General features: G+C 40.5%; 1 protein-coding gene across 1 annotated transcript in view; it reads left to right on the plus strand.

The window, feature by feature from the left end:
- The first annotated feature begins 3,286 nt into the window (after positions 1 to 3,286).
- Positions 3,287 to 13,229, plus strand: part of esrrb (estrogen-related receptor beta) — an 80,816-nt gene continuing 70,873 nt past the window's right edge. Inside the window, exons 1-2 of the mRNA XM_060933160.1 lie at positions 3,287 to 3,345; positions 11,868 to 11,918. The gene's annotated coding sequence lies outside the window, so the exon portion shown is untranslated. The remainder of the gene's footprint in view (positions 3,346 to 11,867; positions 11,919 to 13,229) is intronic.

Genomic DNA, 13,229 nt, shown 5'->3' on the forward strand with positions numbered 1-13,229 from the left:
CTCAGCGTAGATAAGTGACACAAGTCTACGCCATGCCTTTGCATGCCGCTTTTGAAGTTTGAAATAAATTATTTTTTAAATATGATTTTTTATTTTTTTTTTAAATAATCACCTGTATATTTATACTAAAACAATTATCCACCTCAGACTCAGTGAATATCAGCCTTGACTTCATCTTGGTTATTAACAACTACTTATTAACTGAGTGAGAGGTCTTTACGGGAAAATATCAGACCGAGGTCTTGACAGTACGAACCGAGCCGGACAATAAGGCCTTGGTCTGATATTTTCCCATAAAGACAGAGCAAGCAAGGTTAATAAGTAGTTTATTATATGACTTTTTTATGCCTCCGCCACCGTAAGGTGCAGGAGGCATTATGTTTTCGGGTTGTCCGTCTGTCCGTGCGTCCGTCCGGAAACCTTGTGAACGCGATATCTCAAAGGCTAATGAAAGGAATTTCACCAAACTTTCACCATTTGTGCGCTTTGGGACAAACATGAACTGATTAGATTTTGAGATCAAAAGGTCTAAGGTCAAGGTCACTGTGAGGTCAAATGTCTGTCCGAGAACCTTGTGAACACAATATCTCCAAGGCAAATCAAAGGAATTTCTCCAAACTTTTACCATTTGTGCATTTGGGGACAAAGATAAACTCATTAGATTTTGAGATCAAAAGGTCTAAGGTCAAGGTCACTGTGAGGTCAAATGTCTGTCCGAAAACCTTGTGAACACAATATCTCCAAGGCAAATACAAGTTATTTCACCAGGTCAAGATTACTGTGAGGTCAAATGTCCATCCCCAAATCACAACTTAATAAGGCGTGTGGTCTACCGGGCGGAGGCATCCCCATCGACGCCGTTGGCGTCAAGTTCTATCTAGTTTATTTCTAAGATTAAAATAGACTGCCATTATAGTGACGTATTACAAATACATAGTTGAATCATGCATGCAGAATAAACAGCTAGCGGTTCCCAAACTGAAATTCTGTTAGCAGTTAGCGGTTTCTGAATGCCCTTCATTGCTCCTTTCTTGAAGAACTCGGTGACTCTTGTTTGTTTTTTGTGTTTCGGACGTTTTTTATTCCATTTTGATTTCCAATTAATCTTTTTTTTTGCAACATTGAAAGCCGGCGCCTTGGAAAGAAAGTCTGTAATCACCTATGGGCATTACGAGAAAATACTGCCTGCAAGGAACCAATCAGAGTGCACGATTTTACCAGAAGTAGCTTGTGCTATATAATCTCATCTCATTATCTCTAGCCGCTTTATCCTGTTCTACAGGGTCGCAGGCAAGCTGGAGCCTATCCCAGCTGACTACGGGCGAAAGGCGGGGTACACCCTGGACAAGTCGCCAGGTCATCACAGGGCTGACACATAGACACAGACAACCATTCACACTCACATTCACACCTACGGTCAATTTAGGCCAAGTTTACATTAGACCGTATCTGTCTCGTTTTCTTCGCGGATGCACTGTCCGTTTACATTAAAACGCCTGGAAACGCCGGGAAACGGGAATCCGCCAGGGTCCACGTATTCAATCCAGATCGTGTCTGGTCCAGTGCTGTGTAAACATTGAGAATACGCGGATACGCTGTGCTGAGCTCTAGCTGGCGTCGTCACTGGACAACGTCACTGTGACATCCACCTTCCTGATTCGCTGGCGTTGGTCATGTGACGCGACTGCTGAAAAACGGCGCGGACTTCCGCCTTGTATCACCTTTCATTAAAGAGTATAAAAGTATGAAAATACTGCAAATACTGCCCATTGTGTAGTTATGATTGTCTTTAGGCTTGCCATCCTTCCACTTGCAAGTGGTAAGTGACGCGCATGCCTGATATGCACTGGGATCACACACAGCGGCTCAGTCCCGAATCACTGCTCGTGCGCTTCACTCGCGCGCTCTGTGAGCTACACAGGGCCAGAGTGCGCACCCTCCAGAGGGCACTCGCTGTTCAGGGCGGAGTGATTTGGAGCGCAGGATGCCTGCGGAGCCGAGCGTATCCGTGTATTGGCGTTGCTGTGTGCACGCGAATCGTGTATTGGCGTTGCTGTGTGCACGCGAATCGTTTTAAAAACGTTAATCTGATGATCCGCTCTAATGTAAACCCCACCTTAGAGTCACCAGTTAACCTAACCTGCATGTCTTTGGACTGTGGGGAAACCGGAGCACCCGGAGGAAACCCACGCGGACACGGAAAGAACATGCAAACTCCACACAGAAAGGCCCTCGCCGGCCACGGGGCTCGAACCCGGACCTTCTCGCTGCGAGGCGACAGCGCTAACCACTACACCACATGAACATTAAAATAAATTAAATATCTAAACACCTCTGAAATCACTGCATTGTTTCTCTGTACAATCACACAATCCTGACTCTGTAAATCCAAACACTTTCTTGTTGGGTTTTAATTAGACAGCTTCAGAGACTGCATTCCTAAACAAAGACCTCTTTTGAACTCTATTCGAGTCTTGTGAAATAGTGCTCCCTCTAGTGGAGCTCATCAAACGAGTCACTTTGATTCTGGGATGCTTTAATCAGTTTATAAGCTGTTTTATCCACATGGTGGCTTTTAATTAAATCACATTCGTAATGATGATGAGAACAATAACAAAAATATTATTTTTTTCCTTTGGGTCAGTCTGACAACTGAGCTGACTGACTGACTGACTGACTGACTGACTGTAATTCATGTTTCTGCATTTGGACAAGAAGAAGAGGAAATAAATAGACTGCGTTCTAAAATATAAAATAATAAGTAAATAAGTTAAAAAAAAAGCTAGTTAAGGAAATGTAAAAATAATCTAATAATAATAATAATAATAATAAATTTACTTCTGATGTAAATACATAGAGATGATTCTGGAGCTCGCGCCCTGTGGAAGTGGAACCTGCGCGCGCAGACTTTTACCTCAGAGCGTTTTCAGTCAGCAAAAAAAAAAAATGCTAACTTTTTAGCTTACACCGAAAACCGAGCCTCCTGACATTTTAAACGATATTTTTTTTATTTATTTTACTTCAGAGTGAAGTCCTGAAGTTTCGACGAATGATACACGACACCGCTGCCTAACTCTTGGCTCACCTGGCCCTCAGACACGACGCTAACAGTTATCTCGTAATTTATTCATCGACGGCGGCGTCAAAGCTCCAGAGCTACGACATGGTTCAAGATTGGTGCAGGCTGTCATCCTGTCAGCTCACTGTGGTGAGACTACTGTACACGAACAGCGAACAAAACTACTGCTGAGTCAAGAAGAAGGGGTTTTCTTTCTTTCCTTCCTTTCTTTTTTTTGGTGGAAGAAAGTCACCGGAACGCGCTCGAAGTCGAAGTTAATACCGAAGGTCAGTGTTTAGTTTAAACTAGTCGAGGAGGAAAGGTGTGAGGAAAGTGTGATGTGCTCAGTGTGTGTGTGTGTGATGGGATGCAGTGAGTCGGAGCTGGAGGAGGGGTCCACACACACACACACACACACACACTTGTGCAGCACGAAGAGTCAGTTTGAGAAGGTAAGAGCAGCCTTGGACAGGAGGAAGACATCTCTCTCTCTCTCTCTCTCTCTTTTCTCTTTACTCTCTCTCTCAATCACACCTGCAAGGGGAGCTCGAAAATGGCCTGTATGTGGGAAAAGGTAGAGTAATTTCCCTCCACCTTTTCTCTTATTTTCTCTCTGTGTACTTTGCTAAAAGTTATTTACCAAAGTTTTAAAAACGTGCCTTTTTTTTTCCTCCTCTTCTTCTTCTTCCATTGAATTAGCTTAGCTTGGCAGTTTGTGCGCGCGCGCGCAGAGCCGCGGCGACGCGCTCAACCGCGGTGTCGTGCCCGCGCAAAGTTTTCTACTTCTGCTGAAACGCACCTTTTTCACTTTATCGTGCATTTTGCATGCCTGAATCATTGATCTAGAGTATTATTAAACTGTAGTGAGTTAATGTCCAAACGGTGAAGTTTTAAAACACACTCATAGCTCATAGTACACTTTTTTATAAGGAGTTTCTTAAGGGAATAGTTACTGTATGAGGGTGCAATTTCGGACACGTGGCTTGTAATTAAGTGTCTGATTTGATTCACTTACTTTCTTTAATTTCTGAAAGGGTGTTAAAATGACGTGAGCATGACGTAGAAAATGTAAACATTGAAAGGAACGGAAATTACGCTGTCAGACCCAATTATCTGTTTGGAAATAAAACACGGCGCGTTCATGATCAGTGTGATGTCAGATAAACTAAAGCATAGCAATGACCTCTGTCTGTCTGTCTGTCTGTCAGTAGTAGTAGTAAATCTTGTGAAGTTACCTTACTTGGAGGGCTTCAGGTATCATTCTGATGTAGCTTTGACATCATTTAAGAGCACAAAAGGAAGAAGGATTGATTTTAGTCTGAACGTGACTGTACACTGGCTCCTGTCTGCTCCCTCTGCTTTCTGGGTGCTCCCTTCATCAGGAAGCTCTAGTGCACTAGATAACTAAGTGTCTCTGGCTAGTGAGTGGCCTTTGTGACTTTACACAGTTGACCTGATTTTATATCGTACAACCAATACAGTAAACACTTTGCTGTGACCTCTGTTAGACCGAAACAGTTCATCATCCAATTTCTACATCTGTACAGACTGGAGTTTTAGTTTATGGTTTTACATTCAGTATATTAAATCATTTTTAGTCGTCCTGACTAAATTCGTATAGTTTCCAGCAAAAAATATATATATAAACAGATCAATCATGGTACAGCAAACAAATATCTGATTAAATACACAACACTGTGATTAGTTTAATCTTTCTATGACAAACCTTTTTTTTCCCTTTTGACACTTATGCAGTTTGCCATGCGTTATACGTTAGGCATGTTATAAAATTTTCCTGTATTTGGATTTCTGTCAAATTTCGCCAAATCCACACATCTCACTAAATCAGGGATAAATCAATACTTGGTTATGACTGAAACTCTTTGTGACTGAAACAAGGATCTGTAATGCTGCCTAAATGCAATTTATCTCTTTATCAATTAGTATATTAGTGAATAGTGTTGAGTATATGTATAAGGCAGAGTGTATAAAAAAATGCATGAGACAGCAATTTTTATTTTTTTTTTGTGCAGGATCCCAAACGCCTGCCACTTAATGAGCATTCCAGAGGGATTCTTCCCTCCCCTTAAACCAAATCAGGTGGATTAAAATCTTGGATGAATGACCTTTAATCCCATGTTTTGCAATTAAATTACACCTACTCCACATGAACCACAGTGTTGATGTATTTAAAAAGCTTTGCACTATTTTCAGGGGTTTTATAAGCAATTTCATGTCTATGTTCGAGCAAATGAGTGTTTGGTGCCTTAATGTTTGAACTTGTAATACAGCACTGTGGATGCATCAGATGTGAGAATATTTACAGGAAAAGAAAAATTTGTTTGCACTATTGGTTTTGTCTGGATACATGTAATAATTTTATTAGAATATTTAGTATAGGTGCTGTTTCAGATTCTCGTATGAGGCTTTGGTTTACAGTTTGATAATATTTTTTATCCCTGGCTGTCATGTTATACCAAACTATCATGCGCGTCAAACTAGCTGTGATGTCCACCTGAATAAGTGGTGTTTTGTGTGCAAAGTAAATTTGAAGGCCTGCAGTAGAGCATCAATGGGGCCTGTGATGATCAATAGGGATTGCATGATGCTTTAGTATTGATTATGGAAACGTGAGCAGATGAATAGGAGAGGGCCGGTTTCACTTAAGGTTATGCTGAACCATCTAATAACAAGACAGCGACCCCTCCCCACCCTCAAAGCTTCTGGTAGATTCCAGCAGGAAGCAAGCACAAGCAAATAGAAACCATGCAGCGCTTTAGTCGTTTAGTGTGATTGTGAAATAGATTGATGAACAGTTTCTGAATTTGTCTAGCATGCCTCAGTCATTCAAATGCTTTATAGGATTTATTTGATTTGGTTTTGTGGGAGGCAGACAGTTACATCTGTTCATATTGCCTGCTGGTTTTGCCAAAGCTCCTTTTTGGATGATACGGTGTGCCGTTGCTTTTATAAAATGGGATACAGTAACATGGAGACGCTCATCAACTGTGAAATGGTATCTGCATTCCCTGCATAGTTCCTAGGCTTGATCAACAGTGAGACACTGGTGTTTTTGAAGCCGCGGGACACTGAAGACAGGCGAGGATTTTCTGCCGCCTTAGAAGCTGATGGGTGTCCGGTTTGAGTTATTACTCGAAACATTTCTCACACTTGCTCTAAAACTTCCACAAGATGTTCACTGTATCATGGTGTGCATGAAAAACTTCACAGATGCTCTGATTTATAGGCAAAGATGAAATATACTGATTATTGATGTGGCTTTTTTTTTTTTTAAATGTCCGACGTGTGGATTAAAAAATGATCTGTTTTCTACTTTCCTTATTTTGGTCAAATTCAGCAATGAATATTGCAATAAATAGAAATAAATCACAATGCAAGCAAATCCAAAATAAACTATAAATTACATAAAAATAAATGTCAATACAAGTAATAAAGTATAATAAGTAGTTCAAAAATACACAGACTATACAGAAGCCCTTTTCAGTTATAAATGATAATTACTGGTTAATTGTGTGGCAAATAAAAAAAAAAGCAACTGCAGTATTTAAGAAGTAAATAGTACATGTTTTTTTTCTCTTTATGTGAAACAACAGCCCTTTTTTTCCAATGTGGTCATTTGCGATATTAAAACAAGTTGCTTTAACTGTATTTCAGCAAAAATCAGCTACATAATGCGATACGAAATATGTATAGAAATGTGAAAATTACTTTTTTTTTGGTTGTCAGAAGTTCATCCATGTTTATTTGACAGAAATAACACTTTTTTTTTTATAAATTTGTGGTTAATGTTAACATTAATTTGTAGTCATACAATATCTTATGATGATACAAAATCGCAGATGTGTGTGTGTGTGTGTGTGTAGCAGGCTATGTGATTGTCTGTGGGGGCATTTAGGACACCCCCCCCATCCCACCCCCGGCCGTACTCCCCACCCCCTCCCATGTGTTCCACCAGCGCTCTCTGTCGCTTTAAGTCCTGCCCCCTGGAGCCAGCCAACAGCAGCTGTTCCATATTCATCAAGCCCTTCAGTCTTAAAGAGCCCTATCCCGAGCATGGAAAGAGTCATTTCTCTCTCTCGCTTTCTCACAGCCACTCCATCTTACTGCTCTCTCCCACCTCTGCTGCCTGCCTCTCTCTCTCTCTCTCTCTCTCTCTCTCTCACAGTCTCACCCCCCCCCCAGCCTCTTGCCCCCCCTCGCACATCCTCATCCACACACAGACACATACACACGTGCACACACACTACTAACTTACACGCACACGTGCACTCACCCACAGGCACACACACTTGTACCTGCGCATACTGGGGGGTGCTGTGCTGCTGGGTGCTTCTTTTTTTGCCTTTTCCTCTGAAGGCATCCGCCTTTTCTTTTTTGGGGGGTAGACGTAGGTGCCACTTGTTTCCTCTTTCCTCCTTTTCTGCTTCCTGGAATGCTAAAACTGGACTGATGGACGTTTCAGAACTTTGCATCCCTGATCCTCTCAGCTATCATAACCAGTAGGTGCATCTTTCCTGTCTTTCATTTCTGCTTTGTTTTAACCCATCTCGCCACTCACTGCATTTCCTTTACCTCTCTTTCTCCTTTATTTCTCAGCCTTTCTTCTACTTTGTAAAAGTATTTGTTTGGGAACAACTTTTCACTATTATTGTAGAGGCTCTGTACTTTTATCACATGCATACACACATACATGTACACACACATATATTTCCTGTCTTTTTGTTTTGGGGTAAATGAGGCTTGAAGACATTATTAACTACAGGATAGCAGGTGCTCTGAGCGTGTTCGGTGTAGGACGTCGCAAAGAAATCCGTCTCCTGTAAGCCGGTTGTTGGCTGTGTGTGGCACTCTTTGCACATTGCATTAAGTGCGTAGCCAATCAATTAGAGGCTGCTTAATGTGATTTTCCTTTTATTTGTATGTGCGTGTGTGTGTGTGTGTGTGTGTGCATTTAAAAAAAAAAAATCTGAAGGTGCTTGTTCATGCAGGACAAAAGGAGTGAGTAAAGAAACTGGGAAGCGGCACTTAGAGTCATGCATGCTGTTAAAGACTTGGGAATAAAAGGAAAGAGACGAGGTTAAACAGATCACATGGAGATTGGCTCAGCTGGGATTATTTGTTGGTGGAGAGGGAGAGAAGAAAGGATGGTAGCGTGGAGATGGGTTCACTGCGGTGCTGCTCAGGACTTGCTCGCTCGTTCGCTCTCACACACACACACACCACACACACACACACACACTCGCACTCACATTTGTCCCGGTACAGCACTTCTTAAACTTCTGCTTTTAAACCCCAGTGCATTCTCATTCTCATACACTTTTAATATAATTTAACAAAATGTTGTTTGATATCATTCATTTTTCTTCTACGTATTTTTAGGAAGTCTTATTTTTTTTTAAACATTATTCACTTTGCCTTTTCTTTTTAAATGCTTAATACCTAATCAGTTTAATCAGCCATATAAATACCTACATATAATATTAAATATCATTTTTCTTTCCTCATGTCCTTGTGCAACATTTCTCACAATTTATAGCCGTCAGAAGTTAATTTATTTCTTTATTTCTGTGCTCACCAAGTAATCTCTACATGTACAGACATATATCATGTTGAAAGAACAATCATAAGCCATATTGAAAGCACTCATAATTTAAGACAATAACTCTTTACATGCTAAAAATCTAATCAGCCAAATGTGTGTGTTGTTGTGGCTGGATTATCATAAAATGATATGCACCATGACAGCCTGAAAGATTGATATGATTGAAAAGAATAATGGCAAGTAGCTCAGCTGTATGGATTTTTTTTTTTTTGCGCTTCCTGCGACGTGTAGGATTACAGAGACACTGAAAGAATAGAATGAAACTGGGCTAAACTGACAGTGCTGCAGTGCATGTGTGTGTGCTTTTGGGGAAGTGTGTCTGCCTGGACGCTGACCACGCTCTGTGCCCCGGCCGAGCTCGTTAACGCCTTAGCCATGCATATTTTAATCTGCTTTGTAGCACTAAGCAGGATTAGAAAGGTTCAATGTAGCTCTTTTCAAGGTACACACAGTACAGCCTCGACTCAAACGCACGTTTACACACTTTTTTTTTTTTTTAAATGACTCATAAATCTGAGAGTGTTCTGCACGTTAAAATGATAGAAAATATATCCCAGTGTGCATGTTGGTATAGTTTGGTGTTGTGGGTGGTTTTTTTTTGTTTGTTTTTTTTCCCTGTATGCCGGTGGAACGCAGAATTCTTTTCTTTCTTTTCATATTTATAAATTCATATGTATTTATTTATATTTCAATCACAAGCGTGTCTATTTGAATACAAATGAATGGTAATATATAATGTATTTGCTCTGTTAATATTTGATCCATTTATTTTGGCATCTACATTTTTCACGACTTCTAAGCAATGAGAAGAAAATGTTTTCATGTGATTTTTTTTGTGTGTGTGTGTGGAAAAGCTGCATTGAGTTTGCAAAAACTCTGCATTTATATGTAAATAAATATTTTTTCTTACTCTATCATTCTATTTCTTCTATAATGCATATACAACCTATATACACTTTATACTGTTTTTCTATCTTAACTTGTCTACCTACTTTTTATATTTTATTGTTAATGTTAATTTGTTTATGTATTTATTTTTAATGATGTTAATGACATTTTAATTTTATAACATGCCCACAAATATAAATATATACACACACACACACACACACACACAAAAACATTTTTTAATTGTTACACACACATTTTTAGGTATAATTTTTTGCTACATGAAAAAGAATGGTAAAAGCTTCAATATCTACACCAGTTAATCGTGTGCGTGTGTGTGTATACACCGAAACAGTTTGCCACAGATAAAGCCAAGTCATAGACCGAGTCCATAATTTCATATCCCATTTTATAAAAATTGAGATGTTATAATATTGGCTTAGACACTTGACAGTAAAGTGTAGCAGGATCGAGGTAGTGTGTAATCACTGGCTCACAGAGACATTATCAAAACATGTCACAATAACATGCACCAGTGAAATAGTGAAGTGAAATTTTCTTACCAGGAGGGGAAAAAATTTTGAACCAAATATAAATGTTACATTTAGGTTGTTGGGTAGCTCAGTATCAATGCTCAGTTTGTGTTTGGTGTGTGTGTTTGTGTGAAACCTGCGAGTTCTATAGGGGTAAAATGAAATTAGTTTAGTCATTTTTAAAATAATAATAATAATAATAATAATAATAATAATAATAATAACGTGTGGTAGATGAGCATTTTAGGTGCCTGTATCTGACATTGTTCCAAAGTACACCTCAAAGCAATTTTACTTTTATAATCAGTGTTATTACTTGTTTAATTTGTATTTTGTTCTACTGCTATGGTAGTAAAACTAAAAGCTAGAAAAACTGAAAAATACTAGCCAGTTGTAAACCTAAGAAAATAGGCTAATAATTAATAATTCTCTTTGTAGGAAATTAAGATTCGGAAAACTAGAGTAATTGTTTCAGTTTATCTTTTGAAATATATGATCGTCTTTAAATTGTCTAATAAATTATCTTTAACTGCAGAGATTGATCTACACTGACACACTGTTGTTTAGTGTGAGTGCACTGAGTAGGCTGTTCGTGTGATACTGGTGATATCAGTATAGATCTTATAAAGTGACCCATCGCTTTATTCACACCAGTAATGTAAATAATACATTCATTCGTATCAGATGTAGAGATATCACTGAAGATTACGCACGGCGTTTTTAGAGAGACAACACTAATGACCACGAAATGTTTGTGGATCTGGTTTTCTACTAAATGTAACAGTTATGTTTTGGCCCATGTGGGAATCGTGTTTGTGTCTTACGCTTATTTTTATAGTGTCGTCTTTAAGTTTGCATGCCAGAGTGCAGGCAGCAGCTGGGGGGGTATGTCTGTGTTTATTGCCCGCCTTGTGTTGCTGTGGAGCTTCTTTACCACTCCAAAATCTGGCAATATTGTGCCTTGTCACTTTGAGTTTTTCTTCGCTCTTAACATTCAGAATGAAAAGAGAAGACTTTTCTGTGTGTTCTTCACTTACTGACAAGCCTATCCTGTTTTCTCCCTCACACCAGTCCCCCCCCTCCCGTGTTAGTCTATAGCCGAATGACAGTCCGATTATGTATTTCTGTGGCGAACCTCCATAAGCACTCAATGATGAATTACACTTAAATTTGTTTGACTTCATTCCCGAGTTGGCGCGTTGAATGCTTAAAATGCACATCCCTCCCACTGTTTTTGCTCTTTTTTTCCCACCCTTCAGCTCCTTTTTATTGTATTAGCTGTAGAGAAAACAAGGCAGCAGAATTGTATTAGTGTATCTTAAGTTAAAAGCTCTTTGCTCTTTGACCAAGTGTTTCAGTGCTATTGGGTTAATCAGATTTTTGCTGTCTGTGTGGAGATGCTATCGTGGCTAAGCAGCGCAGCCCCCCACTCCGACACTATCCAGATGGGATCGGCTTACGGTAATTTGGTTTCAGAATACATTACCCACACGGGCCTGTGGCTGCGCTCGACCTACCTTTCCCCTAAACCGAGGGGCTTGACGAGTCCAGGCCGCATGTGTATGAGCCCACAGCCGTCAGACTGACCTATGGCACGTGTCTCATCACAAATCTCCTTCTCACACAGTGTACACTTTACACTCTCAGTGGAGTGGTGCTATGAAAGGACATGTGCAAGATGTCTTTTTTTTTTTAACAGACAAAATGACAAATGTTTAATGCATTGCTGTGACTCTGTTTCTAAACACATCTCCTTTACCAACAGGGCCTCCTTGTCCCATTCTCTGGCCACTCAGAAGGAGCCCTCTCGCTTCTGGTAAGCCGTGCACAGCACGCTCATTCCTTGCACTGTAAATGAATTGACTTAGTGGTTGTGCACCCGTGTGGCCCACATGGGAGCTTTGCCTCCCCGAGGTGATTTGGGATGCGCTCTGTATTGACCGTTGCACGCCTGTATTTTGTGCTGCAAGTTTCAATGCGAGTTTTTGTCTCTTACTATCTCACACACATATACAAGCATTTTTATACTTCTGTGAAATTCATTCTCAGATTGGTAAAACTAGTATTCATTCTCTCTCTTATCCATGGACATCTCATGTCTGTGTTTATGCGCGATGGGTTAGTTGGTTATAATAACATGACTTTGTTGAGCTTCTTCTGGTTGAGAGCTCTGCAGTGTCACTCCCTCATTCAGCACTAACACCTTGCGGCAGCAACCAAAGAAGCCCTCGTCACCGTCCCCTCTCATTCTCTCGAAGGTTACCTTGGCATCCGAGCCTCGCTGTGACAGTGGGTTTAAAAATAAAGCGGGGTCCATTAGCGCGCTGAGGATAATGTCTGCCTGAGCTGGGGCCAGATCACAGCGCAGTCTGGGGGCCTCGCATCCGCCTGCCTCCACCCGCCCGCAAGCAACTGCTATCACTGACACTGTGCGTCAGCACATCTTCCTGTTGCTCCAACACCAAGAGGGCAGTCACGACTCACACACACGCATGTGTGAATGAGTTTAAAGAAGGTTTATAAATACTTTATTTTCAGATGAATGTAATAGAAAATAAATTCCACTGCCTCCAAGATGAAATCTAATAAAAACTGACAACACTGTAACAGTCAGCACTCCTCGTACCATTTTAATACAAGTATGAGTTTCACAGCTATAGTGCGTATCTGTGTAAACTCCTCTATCTCTGTTTGCATAAGTGACACTGTCAATCCCACAGACCTCACAAAAACGATCCTCGCCCTGTTTTCTGATTTGCTCCCTAATTAAATGTTTATGAAGGGGAAAACGCTAAGTCCGCTAATTTACACTTTGTGAAGATGAGGGGGACGAACCACAACGTGCGTTGGGTGGCTATGCGAGCATTTATCAGAGAACGTTATTGGTATTGAACGCTCAGCCGTTTGAAGGTTATGTTTCTGAGCAGTAATTGAAATGCAAAATAACATTAGGATCGATGGTTAGCTCTGTTTATTTATGAAATCAATATCGAAACGGTCCATCACAATACGAGGTCTGATTCTTCCTGACAGCCAAACTGAGTGCACGCTGCACCCGGCTCCTGCAGCCTGTTCAGCCCCAGCAACACGGCCTGTAAAGTCTCTTCACACGCATGCAGAGTTAGAG

Source organism: Neoarius graeffei, chromosome 11, assembly GCF_027579695.1.
Source record: "Neoarius graeffei isolate fNeoGra1 chromosome 11, fNeoGra1.pri, whole genome shotgun sequence".
Classification (NCBI taxonomy): Eukaryota; Metazoa; Chordata; class Actinopteri; order Siluriformes; family Ariidae; genus Neoarius; species Neoarius graeffei.